General features: G+C 38.3%; 1 long non-coding RNA gene across 1 annotated transcript; it reads right to left on the bottom strand.

Moving 5' to 3' along the window:
• Window positions 1–17,259: 17,259 nt before the first annotated feature.
• Window positions 17,260–18,310, bottom strand: LOC106949057 (uncharacterized). The gene is made up of 2 exons (XR_001425313.1): window positions 18,110–18,310; window positions 17,260–18,022 (listed from the first exon to the last, which is right to left on the bottom strand). It is a non-coding gene; the product is annotated as an uncharacterized LOC106949057 (long non-coding RNA).
• Between the last annotated feature and the right edge of the window lie 1,976 nt (window positions 18,311–20,286).

Genomic DNA, 20,286 nt, shown 5'->3' with positions numbered 1-20,286 from the left:
CATTAACTTGACCTCTAATGATAATGTATGGGATCTTTGCGTTGTCTTTAATCAGAACATGCAATTTCATTTCCATGAAACGCAGTTTTCTAAGGTTTTTGCTCTTTAACCCAATAATTTGCTGTGTCTTAAAGGTGGAGTATTTAACTTTTATAAAAAAAAAAAATAAAAAAAAAAGTGTGTCTTGCATATTTTTATTGTGTAAGTCAACAAAAGTTGATTGTGACACTTTGGAAGAGCCTTCAGGTTTCTTGCAGTCATACCGATCACTCTCTTTCTGCAATTAATTTTGTTACTGCTGTCATTAAAAAAAAAAAAAAAAAAGAAAAAAGAAAAAGAAAAGTTGAATCTGGTCTTGTGTTTTTATTTAGCCGTTACATTCCTGCAGGAAGCCAACAGCTGAGCTATTGCCGCTAACACCTTTATGTTCTCTTTCTTTAGATGATACACTTCACTTGTCTGCCTGTTTGACCCTTTTCTCTTCTAGATAAAGAAACTGAAGGACTACTGGCTCAGAGTTCAGAAGGTCACTGTTTTTCTCTCCTATGTGAAGCTACTAAAAGAGTTGCTGTTGCCGTTAACTCTTTGCTTCTTTTCTATTCGCATACAATCTACAATCTACAGTGCTTCTGTTTTGTTCTTGAATTTTGGTCTGTGTGTTTTTTCTTCTCAAATCCCAGCTTCTACTGGGGGATTTCTCTTTTCCTGTTAAATGGGTGTTTTCCTGTCACCAGTAGTGTCTCACCACATGCATGCTCTGTGTGATGGATTGCCGCAAAGTTATGGACTTAATGGAATTAACCGCCACATCTTTGCTTAAAGGGGAGGGACTGCTGCAAAGCCAGTCACCATCAACAGTTTTTTTTTAATGCACATTTTAAAGTATTCCATTAGAAAAAGGTTGATGGAAATCAAAATAACTTTCACAGTTTTGCAGAAAAACTTTTTCTTTAACACTCACACAAGATGGGTTTTTCGCTTTTCTGGAAAGGAGTTAATGAACAAAAGGGGAGCTAGAAACACATCGGCTGAATAAATTGTGAGGTAAAAGTTTACTTCAGAAGTGATCCACCATCTCTGCCGTTAGAATCATTAAAACTGCATTTCTTTCTCCATGACATCGCCAATACGAGTTGACATGACAGAACAATTGTAATGTAAATTACCCGATAGCGACGCATTCCTAAAATCCTCTCTCTCTATTTTTCTGAGATCTGTGGTCCATGGTAGCTTGCTTGTGATCTTTACTTTCCGTTTATTGCACCCCTGCAAAGCGCCAACACCTGACAAAACCATGCTTCTTGTAGCCTGGTGGAAAGATTTAAAAGACTTGCATGTTTTACCAGCATAGATTAACATGATGAACTGAACTTGACTGCGTTAAGGTTTGAAATGGGGATCTTGACGTTTATTTTGAAGTAACTTTGCTAACCTAAGCAGAACCTGAGCACCTGACTTGGAACATTTTACCTTGTGTCTAATGTTTCTACAAAAATATGTTTCACTTTTCAGTTTGAAATCTATTTCAGTTTATTAACTGAATTAAATAAACCAGATTTTTAATGTGCACCTTTATATTCACTGCAGCCTGCCCTTTGTGCCCAAAGGTCTGCACTCACCCAATTGAAAACATGTACGAGAATTGCCTTTGCCTTTTTTTCTAGGTAATACATGATATCTTGTTATTGCCAGGAGACATTAGTTAGCAATATTGACATGTTTACAACTTTGCAAACCAAAAGCTTCATTATAACTTCAGAGTCAAGGCTGCGTGTGTGTAAAAATAAAAAAAAGTGGACAAATTAAGAGTCGAAGAATGGATGGAGGTGCACAGAGGTTGTTATCTTCTACATTTTTTTTTCTCTAATCCGAAAAATATGTGCAGCCACTCATGCAGAACAAAACCTGGGCCTCTTAAGAATTTCCCTTTTCTGTTTGCTGGTTATTTGTATTTGCTTAATTGAACAATGAATAAATTTGCCAAATTGCTTTACCAAAAAAACACTTCCACGGAACAACATTCGATTTTTTAAATGCGAGGTAAAAAAAAAAAAAAAAAAAAGAAAAAAAAAAAGGAAAAAAATTGTGCATTTGAGCAAAATTTGTGCACTCTGCTCATGCGAGAAGAGATTCTACATGAGGGATAACACGCATGCAGACAGCTTTAGACAAGTGAGCGTTTCGCTGCCACTCCACTGAAATTATATTCCAGCAGGTGCAAAAAAATGTGATCTCAACTCTGCTTTTTTTTATGCAGGTTGATTATGCACCTGATTTTTAATTTTTTTTTACTTTACTGCTGCTATTCCTGCTAGCACAGATTAGACTTCCTGTGGGAATCTCTCCCCAGTCCTAAACTCATGCTTCTCTATCCCTGTCAGCATGACGGAAAGCTCAACGCCTTCCCTTAAAAAAAAAAAAAAAAACATTAAAAAAAAAAGCAAAGTTACTGAGTCAGCAGTAGATCTGCGCTCCTATCAAACGGGAGAGCTTCATTAACTTCTTCCACTTCTGTTTCAAGAGCCGATTTCTTATTGTCGTTTTGCTTTCCCCCCGAAATGCGGTGAATAATTAAATTGGCTCGGTGAAATATTTAGCTTGGGCTTTCCCAGGGAGACATAAATATTTCTGTAACATCAGTGAGAACACAAATAGTTCCTGCAGCAACATCAGTTTGCTCATTTGATGATTTATCACTAAAGAAGCATCACTTCATATGCGTGTATCACAGATCACCCCAATGGAGTCTGGAGAGAGAGAGGAAAAAAAGAGAGGATTAGCCAACCAGTTTTTGAAGAAAGATAATTTAAATTCCTGTCCTGGATGGGGACTTTTATTCTCGTATTTTAATCCCTCGACAGCGAAGAGAAAACACAGAGCATTTAACTGCTTGTTACATCAACTCTAGCGGCAGATGAAAATGTGGAGATTGGACTGGAAAGCAAGAACTAGGGTGTTTTTTTTTTATTCATTTTTAGACAGCTTTGTTACTGATTTGGTAATATTGCCTCAGATCGCCATGGGAAATAAGAGTATTACAATGTCAAAGGAATGAATTATCATATGTTGTTCCATAAGTAGTGTAGTAGTAGTAGTTACAATTTAAATATAATATAAGTGAGTCCAGTGTTCAGAGATTTTTTTGTCCCTTATTGCGGTTTTTTTATTTTATTTTTTACAACTATACAGGTTGGTTTGATGCTGTTTGGTAAATCCATTTAAGAGTTACTTTTCAGTTCAGAAGTAATAATCTTTTGATATTTTACCCAAATTTAATTCTGCTTTGTTGATTTGATGATCGGACATAACTTGGAAAAGCGCCTTTAGCAACACTCACCTAAAAATAACTTCTTATCGTGGTGGAGAAAATCTGACCCACTCTCCTTGACAACAGTACTTGAGTCTATGAAAGTTTATGGGAATTCATTTAGGTTTTTCTCCTCTAAGGTCTAACTATTGTAATTTAGTCGTTTTCAGGCTCGGATTTTGACTGAGCCATAGCAACCATTTGAGTTCTGTGAATGATGAGGAAAAAAGTAAATAAAAAAAATACAGTTGGACTGGAGTTTCTCTGCTCCACTTGGGATCATTGTTCTGCTGACAACCTTATTTTGGCCAGTCTTTTGCAGTCAGACTGATGGCCTTAGTCTTGATTCTACAATACTTTGTGGAAAATAGGACAGATGCTGCGATTTAAGGTGAACTTTCACACTGTGGTCATGTAAGAAAAAAACTTGTGTTCACTTCACTGACTTATTCATGCTTAGCTCTTGTGGTTAAAAAAATAAAGCCTTCATCACAATTTCTCCATCTCATTGTTTGACGGATGTTTTAGGTGATACATTATGATTTTTCACCAAACATGGCACTGTGCACATATCTGAGCTTTGGCCCTGAAACTTCAGCATTTAGGTAGATTCATAGCTGTCCTAAAAACCACCAATTTTAGCTCTTACAAATAAGACTACTTACTTGTAAGTGATCTTTCTTAATGTGTAATGATGAGCTTGAAATCATTTTGGAATGGTTTGAAATTGCCCCCAGACAATATGAGGTATTATCCCCAGTCATTCCTGCTGTTGTTTCGACTTGGCATTGTGTTAATACAACTCTATACTCCAGTCCAGAAATGCAAACTAATAATACTAATAATCATTCAGTCAAGTGCATCTGATTACATGGCGACTGCTTTTCCCTCTTAAGTCTAATAGAAGCAGGAAGGATGTACAAAGATTTTCCCCTGAATGGACTTCAAAAACACACACATTACAGTTTATCTTTGGTGTTTTCAATTAGGATTGTCTGTAATTAAATATTTTACAATATATTGTGGCCTGCATGGTATGTTATGATTGACATACTTTGCCTTTTCTGTTTTACCCTTCTTTACGTTAGCTTAAAAAAAAAAAAAAAGGTCACTTAGCCTTACAAGCCACAGTACATATCTAAAATAAGTTTCACACACTTGTACCAATCAAAGCATTTATTGTCGGATTTTTTTCTTCGTTTTCTTAAAATGCCACTATCTGCTGAATATTAATGGCACTCTCAAGGTTGCACACAGGTTAATTCGTGTCCTTTCTGGTGAATAACTAAGGGCTGATGTATAATGCATAAGACAGACTGCTGCTTTCCGGGGCTTTGCTGTTGTCTCAGGTGTCCGTGTCGGAAGCTATTTTCAGGAGAACGGATTGCGAAACGTCTCCGATGTTTTAACAGAAGTGCTTTTAACCAAGTGTCAAGTTAATGACACTTGGTTAAAAGGCGCTTGCATTGGGGTGTATCATCACAACAACACTGCTGTCGTTGTTAAACAGAGCTAATCTGCTTCTATAACCAGGAACAAGGGTTTGGTCATAAAAAGAGAAACCTGAAGATTTAAACATAGGTCTGTTCTTCACATAATAACTGTAATATTGTCTAATCTGATCAGTCCCTTTGTGACTGTGTCACGGTGAAACTAATTAAAGCTTTTCTGGATGTGCACCACAATCACTAAAGCTGTACAACTGATGGAATAATATAAATTATTAGTAGTGGTAAACGATGGAGTTTACATGACATTATATTTATTTATTCATTCATTCATTCATTTAACTTTCTCAGTTGCAGGTACGGTTGCCGGTTTTCATCTCTTTATTGTAATAAATTCCTGGATGGATTTATTACAATAAACCTTTCTTTATTAATTTTGTCTTCACATGGGATCCTCTGGACTTACTAAACGCTGCACAAGTACAAGCCATTTACTATTTCACCACTGATTTAGCTTAATGTAATTTTCCGTTAAATTAAAACGTCTCATATTTGACAAAGTTTCACAAATGATTTGATTAATACGAACCAAACAAATCACATTTATGTTCTTTCGAAAGAATCAATAAACAGCGCAATGTAAAGTGCAGCAAATGATAAAAAGAAAGGATCTAGTCAATAGAAAGTCACTGTAAGTCAGACACTCTTCAACTTTAAAAAATGTGGATGAAATAATTTCATTTTTAGATATAGAGTCTGAAGATTGATGGTATTTTGAAGGTTGTACTAAAGAAAATTCTGCGTGTAGCTGATGTACAGGACTTTAGCTAGAACGCTAGAGTCATCTGTTAAAAGCCCGGTGACACGAAAATGTGCTTAACAGTAAGATTGCGTCAAACAACAACATATTCATTGGGGTTTTTTTCTGCCTAATTTACTCATTTTTGACACTGATTGAAAATACTTTGTTTTTAAAAATTCTATTCAAGTGTCAATGCATCGTGGTGACGAGCGTTTGTCCTATGCTGGATTCATCAAGTGTGTTGTGTCAGTAAACGACAAAGTGCGTCTTGGGAACAGACAGATTTTACGTTTTCACGGCTTCCGGTGCAGCGGCAGCACACGAGCTCGCTGCAGCCTGGAGAGCGCAGCTGGATGCAACTTCAACACTCAGTCCTACGCATCATGATCTGATTTAGCCAGGGGCGTTGGTTTGATATTAAAACATTGAGGAGCCCAGAAACTTGGAAAACACTGGCTGTTTACATTCATGGTCAACCTCATAATTATTTCTGTATTTCTGGAATGGATTTATTTATTTTCCCCCTCATATGTTCACACAGCACTTCACAGAATGCAAAGCTGTCAGACACATTTTATTGATCGCAGTTTCATGTGTTCCTAATTACTCAAGCATTTGACATATTTGTGCCCTACTGCAGCTCATTGAAATAGAGAAAACCTTTTTAACGATGACGGTTGAGACAGTTATTCTGAGTCCTGATCTTTGTTGCTGCAGCAAGGAGAAAGATTCATCACCTCCTTGTGCTCTCTGAGCACTGCTCCGAACAGTTCAAGCTTTACACGGTCTTTAAAGAGTTTTTTTTAAACACGCCCACAAAGTTACAGAATCCTCAACGCACAGCAATGCAAAAATCTGATTAAAAATGCATTCTCTTCAGTCTCTCAACAAAAACTAAACGGTTCCTTTAGCGATGTCCTCTATGCATGCTCTGAGCGTACGTTGTCCCCTTGATTGAATCATAATTCACTCGAAGTTACGTAACACATGTTAAAAAGTCAGGTTATTTTGCACAGTGAAACATACAAAGTGAACATCACGCTCATCAAAGACCTATTTTGAATTCTTACAATGCAGGGCTTCCCCCAGAAAACTTGCTAAGCCCGGTGCTCAGGGCGCTACGGCAGTCATCCAGCCACCTGCCGTGTTTTTGAGTTAAAATTTTTTTAAAGTTGACAGGAAATCTGAAAATATCATTTGATAGTTATGCATTTTTGTAAGACTGGAAGATTAATACCTCATCACCAACTATAAAGACTTTAAAAAAAAGGCAATCATTAAAAAAAAACCCTAATAAATTAACAATGCTAAGCCTGGTAGGGGCACAAGTAAAGCCTGGTGGCCCGCCAGGCTTATAATGCACTGAGGGAAACCCTGAAATGCTAATAAAATTATTACTGCAATAAAAAAGTCGTGGGTCACAAATCTGTATGGAAGGTCAAGTATTGTTTATTGCAAAGTTGTTTTTATGTTGTGTTTGATGAACATTTAAACAAAATCTTGCTTTGGAATAAAAGAAAATGCTGCTTCTTCAGTTCATCTGCAATATACAATTTGCAAGCTATATTGGAAATATCATGAGGTTTTATTGATACTCAAACCCATTTCTTTTGAACTTTTAATAACCAACATCTCTCATTGCCACATAACCCGATGACAGTCTCTTTCCCAAGAAGTGTTTTTCAATAGGCAGTTGCTTGAGAGGCAGAAGCTGGTTAAAAAAAAACAAAAAAAACAAAGTTGAGGGAATCCATGAAAATTGCCAGAGGCTCTAAGTTGTTAGCGAACTGAGTGAAGCTTCTTTACTGGACTGGTTTGAAGACCCCTGGGCTACCAGTCCATGTAAGCAGAATATTTATTTAATCGTCCTCTTGCCATGTGGGACTGGCTCCAACTTAGAAAAAAAAAAAAAAAGCATGGATTTATTTTGCTCTCTCAGGCACAGCCAGTCTTCCGATTATATGTAAACCTTTCCTTACTTATGGATTGGCTGAAGTATTGACTTAAGGCGGCGTGTCAAGGAAGATGCTGAGTTTAGTTTGCTGATGAAAACATTTTATCGTTCCGCCATTCAGCACAGTTGAGCAATTTGAGACGTGTTCCCTCTGAATGCTGGAAAAAATTGCATTGTTTGTGTGCTTTTGTGCTCAGTCCTATCTTGTGACAGCACATGTCTCGCCCCATGTTGTGAGTGCTCCCACCGAGCTGTAATAACACACCTCACTGCTGTCTGAAATATTCATAGCCAGGTAAGCCCGTCGCTGTGAGTCAGACACATGGATTCCTTATTATCACCCCCTCCTGCTCTCATCCCGTGTCACTTTATTCCACCTGCCTTTTGGAACACCTCGCTCCCCTCTCAGCGTCTGGCAACGCATTACATACCCACCCAGTGTAGAGTTTTGGACTCCAAATGCCAATGTGCCGCTCTTCTTTGTTACACCCTCTGCTGGCTTTCAGAGGATGATTACCAGAATGCTTTAGAAATGTGGACAGATGTATAAAAAAACATTTTTTTTTCGTGCTTGTGTAGGTTTCAGCTACAAGTATAAATATGTGTTTCAGAACTAGATTTATCTTTGTTGAGGGGGAAAAAAAAGTGTTTCAGGTTTAGCCCCGAGCTTTTTCAACTGAAAGACTGAATGAATTTGCTGAACTTTAGTTTGTTATGAGAGAAAAAAAAAGGATTTAAATAAAGCAAGATATGTAATACTGTTTTAAAAATCTACTTCATGAGTAAAGACACACGGCCATTTTTGTTTGAATTGTTCTTTTAAAAAAACAAAAATAAACAAAAAACATTTGGTTTCTTTTGTTTGTTAGCATGTGAGCAGTCTGCACGATAAAAAGCAGATTATACTCATAAGAGACCCAAATTCGGTTATCTTGTTCTTTTCATTTGTTCTGAAGAATGCTTAAGAATTAAATGAAAGTAACCTCAAAGGATATTTTATTATTATTTTTTAGCAAAACCCAATTTTCTTATGCATGAAAAAAAAAGTTTTTAAAGTCACTCATACAACAATAGCCAGGTTAAGCTTACTTTTTCCTTGAAAACTAATTGGATAACCTTACATTTATGTTCCCTTTTAAATGGGAGAATAAATACACCACTATAGTAAACAGTTTGGGCTCCTGTCTCACTCGGTTTACTATATACACTGCCTGTAAATGCTTGGTCTGCTTGTGGAACCTCAAGATAATTATTAGCTGAATTAATCCAAAAGTGGCTCATGCAGTCAGTGTCACTTTCCGTTTTAAACGCCTGGCATGCCAAGGCGAGTGACTACTTATTGGTGCAGACGGAGCATCTACGTGTTCAGGAAATATTACTGGGTCACTGCTAACATATCGGAGGAGCATTGAGACGATTCTGTAGCACTGGTGTACATTTGCATTATTCACAGCTTGTGAGAGCTATGGTGCTAATGAAGCACAATATTTTGACATGTCCAAAAAAAAAAATAAAAAATCTGTGGCAGCCTGGCTTAACTGTTGAAATTATGTATACTGCAGTGGTGAATGCATAGCAGGGCATTCATGACTGTAGCATTTCATTGCAGCAAAATACAGGGGGGGGATGTGAAAATGTTTGACAGGGGCGTAACAGAAATAAAAGGTTGATCAGTAAATTTGTTAATATTTATTAGTTCGGTGCAGTTATCTGCATTAAAACCATAGCAAATCAGTCTCGGAAACCCTTCCTTTCTTGAGTCTATATTAAGTATTATTATTACCACAAGGTTGAAACTGGTGCATTTGAGAAGACATGAAGAACACACACTTTTAGTTTTTTGCTGTGCTTAGTTTTTTTTTTATATAATATATATAAAATTTTTAATTTTGGCCTGTGAGGTAGGGTATTCGAAGAGTCAAACAGGTGAACAAAAAAAAAATAAATAAAAATAAATAAAAAATTAATCAGCCGCTAGTTCCATAATCTTCTGGTGAAATTTTTTTATATTTATTTATTTATTTATTGTTTTAGCATTTTTTTAGGTTCTGACCTCTACGGAAGAGGATTAGGGCCACTGGGGAAAAAACAAAACGACAACAAAAAACAGTTCTGACTTTAATCTCAGAATCCTGACTTTTTTTTTTTTTTTTTCCAGTGGCCCTAATCCTCTTCCGTAGACATCCATCCAGTTTACTGTTCTTCACTGGACCAAACCATAAGAAAACAGGTCAAACTAATCAACAGAATCTAAACAAAGAAGGAATAAGATTATTAATCTAATTTACAAACTCATCTACATAACTTAATTATCTGCAAAACAACTAATTTAATACAGGCCAACTCCAAAGGTTACTTTAAGGAAAAACAAACGATACAGTAGGGGGAACCCCCCCTCCCCCCCTCCATTTAGTAGAACCCAGTGACGTAATTAATGACGTCATCCAACCATTTCAGCAGGAAGCGCTGAGCTGGCCCCTCCCACACACACCTGCTCAAGATGCAACATCTGAAATAAACAAACAATGGTGAGTAAAAAGGAAAAGCAAATAATTTACCATAACCGTACCTTGAAAGAAGAAGCGTTAGCTTGAACTAAAACATGTACGTAGACGTAAACGGCAACATAAGGCTACCACGATCAAACCCGGGATGGTGAGCGAAGTAAAGTTGCATCAGGGTTGCTTAAATTGTAGAAAGATTGAATAAATCAGAAGAATAAGAATAATGGACAAGTGGTAAACACAAACTGAACCACTTTGTCGCATCTTTAAGACATAATGAGTGTGGAGTCTAGAGTGTGTGTTTGGTACACCTGAGATTAGAGCTAATCTAACTGAGTTTTGTTTAGAAAACCACTGAGAAGCTAATTGGAACTCTGTGCACCTTATGTGGGAAAAAAATAAAAATAAAAAAATCACTCCCATCTTTCACAGCTTTACTCGGTTTCCTCTGATATTTGATGTACTTCAGCATAAAGCAAACAAAAATCATTATGTGTCACCCAGTGATGTCACTGCCCATATATGGCGGAGTTCAGTTTTCTCAAGCATGGCTCACAATGAGATTAAAAACAGTAATTTAAAGAAGTAGTTATCCCAATTAATCGATATTACACACACATCGATTTATTATCCATTTATTAGTTTTGTGGCACAACAAAAATACCTATTTAAATTATTTACACATGTAAATAAAGACTAAGTCAGTTATACACCAAAACCATAAAACCACATCTTATAGTGGTTTACCATAACCTGTCCGAGGAAAAAAACGAATTAAATGAAACTTCTCATCAATTATTGTTTTAAATAGTTATATCCCATACAAGTAACTATGAATGGGTTTAAAGTAGCAAAAAAGCAAAGTGTGGAAAATTATGTTAAAAGACAAAAACAGAGAGAAGCAGGATCCTGAGGCCGGTGAGTCAGATACAACTGGGACTGAATGTCTACAAAAGATGCAAAAACAGGCTGGCGGACTTTACATCCAGCAAGGCTCTGTGAAAACAAGCTCTCATTTTAAAACAGACACAAGGTGGCTTGTGAAATGGTCTGTAGGTGCTGAATCCAGTGAAGCCACTGCTCCTCGTGATTGAAAGGAACCACTTTATATGGTGTTTGGTAGGAAAACCCTTGAGAAGTCTCAAAGGGGATTGGGCAGACCAAGAACTAAATGACAGGTCAAATCTCACAGCTGGCTTGGAAAGAATTGGGTGGACTCAGAAGAGCCAGAAGATGTAGGTGGGACAGGAGTTACTCAGGCAGCTTGGTGACGGATGAGTGGACGGATGACTTGATAAAGTGTCTCTATACAATAAGAGCAGTGTGCACATCGCTGTTCGTACACATCGCAATGTGACTACTCCAGTAGCACGGCGGCATACTGTGCAGATTTAGCTGCAATATTTACACCAGCGGGTAAAAATTCAACTTCAGCAGAACTGAAGCAAAGCAAGAATAGAGGAAATACTGTTGAAGCAGCTTTTCTCTCTCTCTCTCTCTCTCTCTCTCTCTTACTTTAACAACAGATCATTGCTGCACACCTGAGACCATTCAGCAAAGGTCAAACTCAACCTGATGACCTCGCCCGGGCTCCAACAGGATGATATAGGCACAATAGAGAAAAAAAAAAAAAAAAGAATCAAGGCCGTCTTTTCCTCCAGACTGATTTTAAAAAGAGTAATTTTCCAGGGAGGATTTTCTGAGACCTTTTGTTCTGAAACAAAACCTCGATCCGCACAAGGTGGCTCTGCAGGGATTCTTTCACCAGGTACACTTTCTACTGTTTGCTGCAGGTGAAGTGCTTGCTCACAGGTTAAAAGCAGGAGTTAAAGAAAAAACTACAAGTCCCTTTAAACAAACATAATTTGTAAAAATAAAACAATAGCAATATCATAAATCAGCTTAAGAATCCAGTACAATATACATATAACACAAGTTAACTATAGCTAGGCCGGAAAGACTGAAGGCAAACAATATTAGTCGTTTTCAGCTTTAGATTTCAAATTTGAAATACATTCTCTTGACATGCGACACTCACGTGAACCAATCTTTCCCTAATTAGATTTTTTTTGTAGACAAACTGAAGGACTTTCTTTACAATTTGACGGGAAGTCGTTTGTCTTTGTGTTGCCTACCCTGAAATGTTCCCGCAGCAGAAATGCTTCCTTTAATCATGTTTATTCAGCGGCGCTTTGTATTCTCAGCTACCATGTTTCCGTCACGAGCACGGCGTACGAAAAGAACTCAAAAGTGCCATGGGAGCCAACCGAGCAGTATTTTATGTTTTTGAATAAGAGAAGAGGAGGGAAAGAAAGAAGAAAAAAAAAGCACAAATGCATACAAAAAGGACCCAGATCATGCCTCTGTTGACTGTTCCACTGAGCGTAACACAAGGAGGCCATTAAGAATCCAAGTACTCACACAGTGTGGGAACATTAAAGGAAATAGTGAAGCATGAAACAAAAGAACGCAGCTGGCAATACAAAGCACACAGCTCTGCTGCGCCGAATGAGATATTTTCTGCTGAGACGTCACACAGTACATTTTTCACCAGGTTCAAACTGTAAAATCTGCAGAATAGAAGAAAGCGCTGGTCACCGACCCTGAGATATTGCTGTGGAACTGTTGTTGAGAGGCTTTACAGCCTCGGATTCTGGGCTGACAGAGGTGTGAGTTAAGCATCTATAGCGAGATATGATCAGGAATACAGAAGCAGCCTTATAAGAAAACGCTGTTTAAAAAGCGGCACTGGAGATCGGCGTATGCGAGAGTATGAAGGAGGTGCAGAGGAAGGGAGGGAGGCAAATATGAAAAGAACAGGAATTCGGCGAGGTTTCTGCAGAGGGTTGTTAATTAAAGGTGCACATTGCAGTTGGAATCTATTATTTCACAACGACTGAGACCATTTCATCGCTGCGATGACGGAGATTGGACGTCCTTCAGAGGAATTCAAAGGCAAATGACTGAAAATTGCCAAGTCCTGAAAACACCAGGCGTATTTTTAAAGGTGAAGAAACAGATTAAAAACAACAATTTAATGCAAGCGTGCAATTTTCCTGCATAACTAATCAAAGATGAAGGTTTGTAAAATTCTTAGCTGTACCAAAGAAAATCAATCTGTTCTCAAGACTGAAAGTGTAATAGGTAAGTTACAGCGAAATGCAAGAGTTTCATAAGAATGACTTGATAGCTCTGGACCTGCAATATTTTCACATCTTACATTGCGCTTAGTGATTATTCTGACATTTTACTTCAGTGATTTCAATATCTGACGTCTCTGCTGAGGATAATGTACGTCTTCGATATTTTTTGCTTGGAATAAATTGCTTGCATCTACACAAGTGGAGTTACACCAAGGTTTTACTTTGTGTACTCTTCAACACAAGAGATTCTGAGTTTTATACCTGTCCAAAATTTTAGGGACGTTTGAGGGTCCTTTCAGGTGCCCCCCATCCTTGAGTGGTATAAATAAATACATTGTATGCAGCAAAAGTTCAGTTTTACACTGCTATGCTTTCTGACATAAACACAATTATTAAACAGACATTGATCGGAATGCACACTTTTGTATAATTATTATTAGGTATCGACATTATTCACCCTTAAGATTCATTTTGTTTAAAGCCTCTGACATAAATCAGATGATGGCTTATAGATGATGCTCATACTGTTTTATTTTTAACTTTACATTTTCACATTCCTAAAACTAGTGATTTGTTCTTAAACACCTTAAATTTTTAACCAGTGTCGTTTAACCAATGTAGATTATTTTTTTTTACCTTATGCTGTGACTGAATTGAGCTGAAAAATATTTATGAATTAGTCATGTTTTAACTTAAATTAATTGAGCTCACAACTACTTCTTAATATAGATAATATTGCAAAAAACAGGAATGAATGTGCTGATCATGTCTCATTGTCAAACATGGTTGTAGAACATTTTCCTTCAAGACTTGGTCCAACAAATGGATGCTGACCATCAAGATGCACTTTCTATTAGTTTAAAAAAAAAAAAAAAAAAAAGGCTTCCATGTAACCTGTAGGTAGGATAATATGTCTCAGGATGTCACAAAACAGCATGTTTTGAAATGATTTGTTAAGCTGACAGCATCTGGAGAAGATGGGGGTGAGGAGGGGAAGGTGATAGAGTGACCATTCATCCTGTCTGGCATTTGTTATTTCAGAAACACTTCAAGGTCCTCGATTACCTCTGTGTAGCCTCCATCACTCCCTCCTTCAAGATGCACCGCGTGCTTCTTCAACAAGATATATTAAAAAGTCGAGGCATCTCAGAACCCTTACTTTTTCCGTCAAGAGGCCAATTCCTGCTCGGCGCCTTTCGCTACAATTACCATACACCGGGTGAGGTAATGGCATGTCAAAATATTTCTTTAAGGTGAGATGCATGCTCGTGTCTGCAAATAAATTCATTCAGCACCATAAACACCACGAATGTAAGAAAAAAATAGTAGAAAACAGGAGCTGTAGTCCAGATATTTTGATCAAAACATGAGATTTTTTTTTCCCTCCCTCTGCTGCAAATTAAAAAGTAATGACTTTCACCGTGAAAATAATTTAAATAACTGTGTTGTATAACTATTGAAGCGTGGGAGTGAAGTCATAGGTTCGTGGTGTCATAGATAGGAAAAAAAAAACACGTGATGATGTTGATAAAAGCACCAAATGTAACAAGCGTGTCAGCGCACGGCAAAATACTGCTGATAAGCTTTGTAGCTTAGAGTAGAAAAATGTCCTTTACATCTTGGCAGGGTTCAGTCAGCCTGTCACGTCAGTGATGAATACGTGTGTGTGTGTGTGTGTGTGTGTGTGAGAGAGGAAGCAAAGATAGGCTTTGAGCGAGGAGCAGGATTTAGTAAGGAGAAACAGGAGACATCAAACTCCGCGTTGGGAAAGTAAAATTGATTTTCAAGCCTTTTCATCTGAATCGTCTTTGCACGAACAATACACTTTCTTAATTATTACCAGACACGTGTTTAAGAAGAACAATGGCATCAAATATGAAATTCAATTGTGACTCGGGGGGGGGGGGGGAAAAAAAAAATTAGAAAGATTGGGGTGGAATTCAGGACCCCCTCCCCACCCACCCTTTTTTTTCCTCCATTAGAGCAATTGCTAATACCTTTTTGAACAGAACAACATAACTTCCTTGTCATCTTAGTTGTCAGTTTGAGTCTGAGAGCAGAGCGGTGATTGCAGGCTGTGGCTTTTTAGAGGTAGACAGCACCTTTCTGACTGAGAGTGGAGGAAAAAAAAAAAAAGCCATTGAATTGAAAGGAAAGTGAGGTGAACAGTGGGCAAAGATGAAAGCTGGAGCGAAAGCGGCAAGACGTGCATTTCAGTGGCTCAGGGTCTGCAGGATGTCGCTGTCAACCCCCACATTCCGCACAATGGATGCTGCGTGCGCGTCGATGCAGCGGCACATCCGCTGTCATGTACAGCCACCCGCCTTTCGTGTGCACTTAGCTTCTCATTAGGGGCCTGTGTGACATTAGGCGACAACCTGCGACCATCTAGCTGCGGCGTGTGTCTCGGTGGGAGGAGGGAGAGGCGGAGGACAGAGGTGGAACTGTTTGTGTGACTCGTTGTCACTTGTCAGGTACCGCGGCCACTAGCCTTGAGATACTTGGCTGTTGTCTGGGAGTGCTTTATCATCATGATAAATGCAGCCTTGGAGCAGTGCACTATCAGCATGCTCAGAGGCATGAGACGCACTCTGACTAATGAAAAGAGAAGGTCAAGGAGAGGGGGTGGAGGGGAAGAGGAGAGTCGGCGAACAGAGTTGTGGACGTGGGGCAACATGTCACCAAATTTGTAAAATGTCTGAGTGTGCAGGAGGGGTGAAACACTGACTGTTCACTAAAGCAGAGCCTTGCTGAGGTATTTAGGGACAATTTTCCTCCCCATTTTGTCATTTTACATCCATAAACTTCGCTGTACTTTTATGGGATTTTATGGGACATAAAATGGATTTATGCTTTCTAAAAAAAAATTCAGCCCCCGTTAGTGAAACACGTTTTGCTGCATTTATAGCCAGAGATGTTTTAAGGTGTGTTTCCACTAGTTTTAGACATTTGGAGGCTGGCATTTTTGCTCTTTGCAACTTAACAATAGCTCAGACTACTTAAACGAGCGTCTGCGAACTGTAATTTTGAAGTATGGCCGCAGACGTTCGTTGGGATTATCAATCTAGGACATTTTAAGACACAAAAAGCTTTGGTTTTACACCAAAGGGGTCAGGCCTGCAGGGTATTGCAATAACATCTCATTCAAGACCCTTAAACTACCCTTTCTGTGGTTACATTTAATGGAGGCCTCAGAAAGAAGAAGGGAATGCTGGGTAATCTAGCTTGAATCAGCAGAATCACAGTAAATCAGATTAACTGAATTTTTGTTTGTTGTTTCACTTTTTTTTTTGCTACTCCAAATCATTGATTTTGGAGTAGCGAAGAAAATTGCTAAGAAGGAAGGAAAAATTTTCTTACTTGCAGAGATTATTTAAATAAAAATCAAGATTTGTCCATGAATGCCCAAGTTGTTACTTTTAGTCCACCATCAGTTTGAGGCTTTGAATACAGAATCAACATGAACAGCCATCAGGTTCAGTTTGACACGTCTCTCTTCGCAGTGGAGGATGTGGTTGTTTACAGCACAGCCGTTATTTCTAATAAGCTTCTTAGTGTCGAACTGACGCATTATGTCACCGACAAACGTTGGCGATTGGGTCAAAATTCAGACTTCAAGAGAGTCCACGCCTCAGACAGACAATCATTTCTCAACAGCCAAAGGTCCAGGCCCATCCGTACGAAGCCAAGTGTAGAACAAGGGGCTGGTTTTTACCAGGCTACCTCTGCATGTTTGTGAGTGACGGTTTTGTTGGTAGAGGAGGCTTCACCTTGAGCTTTTTGTAGCCTCTTAAAATTTTTTTAACAAGACTTTCCTGTGTTCAGCTCCCGCTATCCTCAAATTAACCGTAACCATCTCCTTTGTCCTTGCTAAAGGAAAGCATCCCCACCGCATGAAGCTGCCACCGTCATGTTTCACAGAGGAAAGGATGTTGCCTAAGGTCACGTGCTACGTAATAATTAGCAGTTGGGCCAAAAAGTAGAATTTTTGAATTTTAGAATTTACCCAGTAGGTAACTTGTGAAGGTGACTTGTTGCCCTGGGTTTTACTTGGAGCTTTTTGATTAAAGGAGGTCAAATACAAATGCAGAGGCAGACTTTTTAGATTTTAATTTCTAATAAAAAAAAAAATAAAATTAAGTGCCGCCTTCCTTCCACATCACAGTCATGCACTGCTTTCTGCTGATGTATAACAGAAAAGTCCCAAAGAGCACACTGAAGTTAGCTGCTTCAATGTGACAAACTGTGAAAAAGTTCAAAGTGCACAGAGAAGCTCGATGTGCTTCTCTGTGTGTTGTTTTGACAATTAATGCCCTCATTTAAAAAAAAAGAAAAAAAAAAAGAAAATAACCCATTATTGTATCACACCTATGCACAAAAACCCACATCCTGACATATGCCTCCACGGCAGCAAAACAGAGCACCGTTATCAGGGCAAAAAAAGAAAAAAAGAGTTTCTCCCTGCAGTAATAATTTCCTGCTTCACCCTTTCAAAACATTCACTGCACCATATCGGCACCACTATGCCTCTAATTACATTTGACAAGAGGGGTTACATTAATTTTCTTGTAACCATGTTACCAAAGACGCCTTCCCCCCTCTCTATCTTGAGTGTTATTGCAGCAGGTGTGAGGAATTTCTAGTGCAGTGTTAATTCTGGAGTCATCAAAGTGACAGCACTGAGCTTGGGAATCCTTTCAGGCTCATTACCATAGTCTGCTGAATCTATTGGCACGGCCCCGCATGACTGGGCAGACGCTGCTTCGGGGCCGGTCGTCCGATGGAAGCAATAATCAGGAGGGTTAACAGATGCAGCTCCGTCTTCCGGGGTGTGGGGAGGAGGGCACATTCCCGCCATTTCCCGCTTGTTGAGACTGAGGCAGAGCAGGAGAATCACCCATGCTGCTTCCACACAGTTCGTTATTGAAAGAAAATTAGAATGTTTTCTCACCTGGGATGGATTTGACTTGAGGATGTAGTTGGAGAGATTCATTTTTTGAGGTCAGAAGTCGGATGGAGCTCGATTTAACCGTTTCCCCCCCCAACGAGCTGCTGAAAATGGATGTGTACAGAATGCCTGGGAAAGAAAAAAAAAAAAAAGAGGAAGAAAAAACTGTCTGTTGTAAAGCGGAAAGGCTCAGAGGGATCTCTTTTCCAATACATGGTAATGAGGAATGTGCAATTAACTGGGCTCTGCGAGCAGGAGGTGCACAACAAAGAGCGGGGGGGGGGGGGGTGGGGGAAGACAGCACACAATGCTACAAACTACACCAAACTATTTTTTTTTTTTTACATGGCTGCCATGAGCTGATGAAGAAGAAACATCATATTTCTCTGGAAATTGGGTCATAACAAAGAAAGAACCGGGAAATAGTTGATAAAAGTAGTAGACAGGAAAAAATAAAAAATCTAAAATTAAAAATAAACTGGAGACAATGCACAAACATTAGATTCTCAAAGGATTTGGTCGATTCCTGTTAAACTGTTAATATATTCAGCTTCCCGTCACTGCAGAAAAAACACACTAAGCATTGCTAATCAACCAAAGAGGCTGCATTAGATGTATGGAATACACAATGAAGAAGTCCCTTTTATATATATATATATATATATATATATATGTGTGTATTTAATCTAATTATTGGAAGTTTCTGCAATAACATTGTTAACTTGACTAAATATTTCTCAGTTAAAGTGGCAGTATGTATTTAAATGCAGTTTTGATTGTAATTAGAAGTCTTTCCATTACCGTGTCATTTTTAATACTTTTATATTTTCCTAATATTTATTCAGCGTGTATAAGGAGCAAGCTTTTCCACGGGCATCGTCATCGGAAATATGCAGCATGCAAATAGGAAATTAGATTCTTTCCTGTTTGGGTAAAGTCATTATCACTTGCATGTCAAGTTTTCAAAAGTCGGAAATTGTCCACCAATTTTTTTTTTTTTTTTTTTTTTTTATTAAATCGCAAAATAGATTTCATTTGAAGACATTTTGTTTTCCATGTTGATGCAAAAACAAGCCTTGCATCCAGGTTGCATCCTGGAGAGGTCACCAGTCCATCACAGAGAAGCACAGTCGCACTAATTTACCATTACAAATTACTCTGAAAGGGAATATTTTGTGGGAGGAAGCCACACCCAGAGAAAACCCACGAATGCTAGTGAAGATGTTAACTTTGTGCCTTCAAAGCAACAGTGCTAACAACTGTGCCACACTGCGCATATTTTAGTGTTCTTATTTAATGAGAAGAGACAATGGATGTTATTTCTGTTGTTTCATTTTGCCATCTATACTTTTTCTTTTCTTTCTTTCCGTCGACCAGAGTGTTTTAGGAACTTTAATTTGTCACAGTTTCCTGTTTCTGAAACACAATATGGCTCGACACAACTCCTCATTTCTATAAGAGACTGTGAGGATTTGAATTTTTTGTGTGTGTTTTCTAGGTTTTGTTTCCCTGAGTCTCTGTGGTGTCCTGTCACTTCCCCCTTGATTGCTTCCCAGGTGTGTCTTGTTCCCTAATTACCCTCCTTGTGTATTTAAGTCCACCTGTCCTTTGTCTCTTGTCGGGCACTCGTCTAATGTCGTCCATCATAGTTCTCTGTGCCAGTCTGTTAAGTCGTGGACCTTTTGCCTTCCGTTCTTCCCCATGCTGCCTGCATGTTTGGATTTTGTTTTTTGTGGATTTTTCATTAAAACCATCATTTTTTCATCTCTACCTGGGTCATCAGTGTTCTCTCTCACCACTATCACCTCCACTTCATGACAGACACTTTTTAAAAAAGTTGAAGACGACAACGGATCCACGAGAAGAAGAAGGAACACATGCATATTAATTGTCATCAAATATTGGCATCATATAAGTGGCTTCTTTGCGAGTTGATTTTCTACATCTAGTATTGTGCTACTCAAAGTGGCAGCATGTTGGCGTAACTGTCACATTAGTTCTGATTTTGTAGACTTTAGCTCATAATGTCAGTTGTGTTGCTTATTTGGACAATTATTCCCTCTGGTTTTGGATGCTGTGCAGCTGGAAAGATCTTAGTTTTTTTTTTTTTTTTTTTTTTTTTTTTTTTTTTTTTTTTTTTTTAAAAAAACCCTCCCAAAAAAACTTTTGTTTTTTTTTAA

Source organism: Poecilia latipinna, unplaced genomic scaffold (assembly GCF_001443285.1).
Source record: "Poecilia latipinna isolate Pla-1442-1.1 unplaced genomic scaffold, P_latipinna-1.0 Scaffold322, whole genome shotgun sequence".
Classification (NCBI taxonomy): Eukaryota; Metazoa; Chordata; class Actinopteri; order Cyprinodontiformes; family Poeciliidae; genus Poecilia; species Poecilia latipinna.
Note: the sequence above shows the minus strand (reverse complement) of the source record. Positions and strands in the feature narration are given on the sequence as shown.